General features: G+C 38.8%; 1 protein-coding gene and 1 pseudogene across 1 annotated transcript in view; one reads left to right on the top strand and one right to left on the bottom strand.

The window, feature by feature from the left end:
- LOC138021308 (uncharacterized) overlaps window positions 1-5,000 on the bottom strand; it is a 188,633-nt gene that overhangs the window by 22,137 nt on the left and 161,496 nt on the right. The window lies entirely within an intron of this gene.
- On the top strand, window positions 2,375-2,894 carry LOC138018807 (uncharacterized; annotated as a pseudogene).

Genomic DNA, 5,000 nt, shown 5'->3' with positions numbered 1-5,000 from the left:
GGTTGTCAGGAAGAAACCAACCATATACTGAAACACTAAACCCCAGGCTTGAATCCACAGTTACTTGGTACTTCAGCAGATGGTGAATACCATCAAACATGCTGAACACTATAGAACTGTAATCTTTTGTTGACCTAGTCCAACCACTCAACTTAAGACTATCAATATGCTTTATGAAGTCACCTACATTCTTAAAACAGGGTTTACAGACTGAAGGAACTGTAGGTTTGGCTATATCATCAACATTTAATGTGAGGTATTTACGAGGATGCAAGTCGTCGCTTTGTTTACTTGCATGATTTTTAACTGGTAAATTGAGAGTGGGAACTGCACCAGTACGGAGAGTTTTCCTTGTTTCATCTGAAAACAAATTACCAAAGTTACCAAAAAAAGCATATATCCATTCAAAACCTAAAAAGCACTGTAGTGTAAAAGTACGTAAATACATGCGTACTTCATTGACTTTCTTCAAAGAGGCTTTTCAAAGACAATAATTCAATAGTAGTTTACTGCCGCAAAAACCTACTTTGAGGACGCTAAAAATATTTGCAATGATATTACATCAGAAGTATAATCTAGTTAAATTAATTCAAAAACCTACATAAAAACTCTAAGAAAAATATTCACTCTAAAATTTCATTGACATGGTAAAATACTTCCGAATCTGAAAAATCCTTTACGAGTTTACGCTTCAGATTGAAGTTAACGTCGTATGAGCATTGAAAACAATAGGGTCATCATGGCCTCCAGCCTTGTTATTAGAGATATTAACACTCATTAGTCAACTACCTCGAATATTTCAGCTTCGAAACTTCCAAAAAGATTATTCTAATACAAGAATAAATACGAAAAGAACTGAAACTTACGAATTTCGATGTCTTCTGGCGTAAAATGCCTCTCGCAAATGAACACACTCCCTTCTATTATTTGTTTTCGGAAACTTGCGTCGACAACTCTGTCTCTCGTTACAACGTGCAATAACGCCTTTCTCCAGCTTTGTTTGTTTTTTTCAGCGGAAGGTGGAATTTTAAAAATACCGATCCCTTGGTATTTTGGCTTTCGTGACACGCCGCACCCAAATATTGAGCAGTTTACTCCAGGCATCACAATATATTTAGTCTCTGTAATGGCTGCCAGCTTCCAGCGTGCACCTTCGATGTCACGTGACGACATGAATTTCCGAGCAATAACATATTGGCTAAGGACTGGGCCGTTTCCAGACACTCCGTGGAGAGGCTATGATTTGGGTTATTACCGATTTATTTTGGAGAAAAATGCAAATAACCGAACACCGCCGAAAATGCCGCTCGGACAAGCGATTTGTCTCTTTATTTTGAGGGTCTTGTAAGGTCAACTGAAGCATCCCTCATAAAATATTCCTCCTTATCCTAACTGAGCAATCTCTTAATTATCGTTTGGCCAAGTTTGAGTGCATTTAAGACATTCTATAATTTTAAAGTAATTTTACTCTTGGCGCCTATATTTTATGTCACTAAAACTGAGTCTTACGAAATATCTTACAGAGAATGTGCTCTACCTTTAGACCCTTTGAAACTTCGGCCGTCGAATGTTGGAACAAAGGTCTTTCGTTTGATAGAGAGAAATCTCTGGGGAATTACTTTTGCGTGACGCTTCGAGCGCTTAAAATGTCGTTAAATTGCATTCTTGTGACCTTTCGGGTCAGAACACAGCAGGACGATATTTGTCTTTGGTTTGATATGAAAATAGATGAAACCGCTTTAAATAAAGAGCAGAAAGTAAAATGATACCATTTTAATCCATACCTGTTTTTCAGTGAGAAGTGGGAGCTTTAAAAATGTATCGAACTATACATATGTAAACGGCAACTGCAGAATAAAACTTTACACTTTGTCAGGTTTTGGACAACACTGACCCCCGGTCAACTGACCCCCCTACTGACCCCATATAAAATCAATGGGAAAATGAATACTGCTTACTTAAGCCTCAAAAACCCTTTTTAAACAGCATTGTTCAACAATATTTAAGTCTAAGCACCCATTTTAAAAAGGTTAGCTTACATGAAGTAATCGGCCATCACAACAATAATCGAAAACTAACCTTTTTAAAATGGGTGCTTAGACTTAAAGTGCACCTAACCCCTAAATTTTTTTTTCGCTGAAACAAATCTTCATGCTTTTGTGAGTATTTCTTCGAAGAAATTGTTGGATTTGGTCAAATCCTTGAATATTTATGCTCCGTTGAAGTCGAGTTCCGAATAGATCACGACCGCGTAAATGGGGATCTGGGCAGAGTAGAGTTGTGACGTCACTTCGAGAAGACGCTCAAGCAATTCTCAGCCACTCGTCGATCTGCAATAGCCTTTCTAGCCTCTGAAATTCAAGTGAAAATTACAATGTCTTCCGAATCATCGGACTTGGAGACGAGCTTCGACTCAGACGACTCGGAAAGGAATTTTATCGCTGGATACGAAGTTGAAGACGAAGGGCATTCATCCCAAGTCTCACCACGATCACCAGAAACCTCGAGCGATTCAAGCGATGACGATGCTGCTTATACTGACGAGCCACTGGCTGATGCAAAATGGATAAAAAAATACCAAGAAGAAATGAAGGCTAACGAAGAGCTCGAACAAAGCCTTAAGGACCGGCTACAGGGCAATGTAGAACTGAAGGAATGGTGAGATTCGCGTATTTTTCCTTTATTTACATTGTCGCGTGAGCTTTAGTTATGCATTTATACACGTGTTGGCACGCCTGCTCCTTGCGCTATTTTGTATGTATTTCTTCGATTAATTTTCTGCTAACATAACTTTGCTAAACTTTAGGTGCAAGTGTGGAAATTGCAACGTCGCTTTGTTACAAAACATCAGTGAATGTTATTGCTGTTGTGAACTGTTGAACAATGCTGTTTAAAAAGGGTTTTTGAGGCTTAAGTAAGCAGTATTCATTTTCCCATTGATTTTATAGGGGGTCAGTAGGGAAGTCAGTAGGGGGGTCAGTTGACCGGGGGTCAGTGTTTTGTCGAAACCCACTTTGTCCACACAACAACCACAGGGTATCCAATGGAAGACCAACGTGTTGTCACCGACATGATGTCATCAATTAACATGTTAGTAAGCATAATTTGAAGTCGGAAAATTTGCGTTCCTCAACGAAAATGTTTTCTTCCTGTGGAGGAAACACAAAGCATGCGAGAGCTCTCAATCGATATCGTTGCGTGAAAGAGACGGTCGCCACGTTTGGAGTTGGAGAAGTTACCTAATAAAATAACCATCAAAACAGTGTTTAATACACAAGGGACAAAACTGATTTCCACAAAACAGTCGAATAGTCCTTATTGATTGACAAGTTAACTGACTCCTTTGAGTCACTTCGTTGAATGCGGTTTATTAACTAGGTATCAGTTTGAGAGCCGCTCTTTATAGTTATGGAGGTCTGCTGTTCATTCAAGACAATAACTGGAGGAATCTGTGGTTCCGACAGTAGTGATAGAAAGAAAGATATCCAGGTTGTTCCATTGAGCGCGTGTTCAAAAGATATTGAAAATCATCTCTCTTCATACTCGTTAACTGGTCCCGTAAATGAGGTGGAACTAATATGGTGTCAGGAGAAATTTTCAAAATGCCAGCCAATTTAGAAAGCATGACCGCGCCATCGTGGAAAGCTGGGGATTGGATGGACAATAGGAGCTACAAGATGCAGAATACTCCTTGATTTATCCAACCACGGAAAAGGCCGCAATAAAACCTGGCCAAAAGGAGACGTCTAGCTGCTAAGAAATCAGTGCAAGTCAGTTCATCAACCTCGTATCTCGCTGACGAAGATGATCGTGACGACTTGCTGTCTGCAATGGCGGAACAAGAGCTTGAAGAGATGCGTCAGGAGGTAATCAATGAAATATCTATCCAGCACCCAATCACATTTCAATTATACAACATTTGCGAAATGGCCGCGACATCGAAGCTTTCTAAATTTTCGATAGCAATGTTAGAGGAGATTTGCAAGTACTTTGAACTTGACACTTCCGCTATAAAACAGAAACGGAAGAAGCCATACCTTGACCTGTTGGATGCTTATGTAAGGTCGTGCACATGTTCCTATAAAATTTAAAATTGTATGTACAGGTTATATAATCTCATTGTTATAATACCGTATTTGTTCAATTATGTGCAGTGCTTCTTGTGAACCGAGTAAAGCACTAATAGGCCATTTCCGAAATATTAAATATTTTTGAGGCAGTGAGGACAACAGCAATAGAAACACGTTGGAATGAATGTGAAAATATTTACATATCATCCACTTTCCTTTGTCTTTGTCCTCACTGCCTCACTATCAATGTGAATTTTAATACACCGAAAAAGGCCTATTAAGAGGCGACGCATATTTAGTTTATCAAGACTTCTCACAGTTCTCAGTAAAAAGGAGGCTTAACTAATTGTTGAGAGTTTTGAAATAGAAAAAGTGTGAATTTGGAGCAAAATACACCGGCTTTCCGACGAGACCTGGCGTTTATTTTTAGGACAGCACCTAATGGAGTAAATATAGTATCAATTAGCCAATATCAAAAATACCATATTACTCTTTGTTTGTCCCTCCAAATTTTGCATAAGCATTTTTTCCAGTTTCTCTTGGGACCATTATAATTCCCAAGTGGAAATAAAAACAATTCCTATGCAAACTTTTGGAGGGTAGTAGCCAAACGCGGGCCCGGGGTCGGGGTCGGGGTCGGGGTCGGGGTTAGGGTGTATTTTTTTTCCAAAGTTTTTTGTTTCAATTTTTGTCGTTGTACTCCTGTAATGTTATATTCGAATGTTCGGTAACTTTCTTTCATTTATGGTAGGAATTAGTCAATAAAAAAATATGGAAAATACGGAAGCTACGAAAGAGACATCTTTGTTTTTCGAAATTAAGAAAGTTTCAGACTGAAATTGGAGTTTTTAAAAGCACATTTTAATGTTCTCCACAATACAATTAAAACGAAACAGAACATAGCCACAGTTCCACGATAATCGTCACATA

This window comes from Montipora capricornis, chromosome 10, assembly GCF_036669925.1.
Source record: "Montipora capricornis isolate CH-2021 chromosome 10, ASM3666992v2, whole genome shotgun sequence".
Taxonomy (NCBI): domain Eukaryota; kingdom Metazoa; phylum Cnidaria; class Anthozoa; order Scleractinia; family Acroporidae; genus Montipora; species Montipora capricornis.
This window is presented reverse-complemented; position numbering and strand designations above follow the sequence as displayed.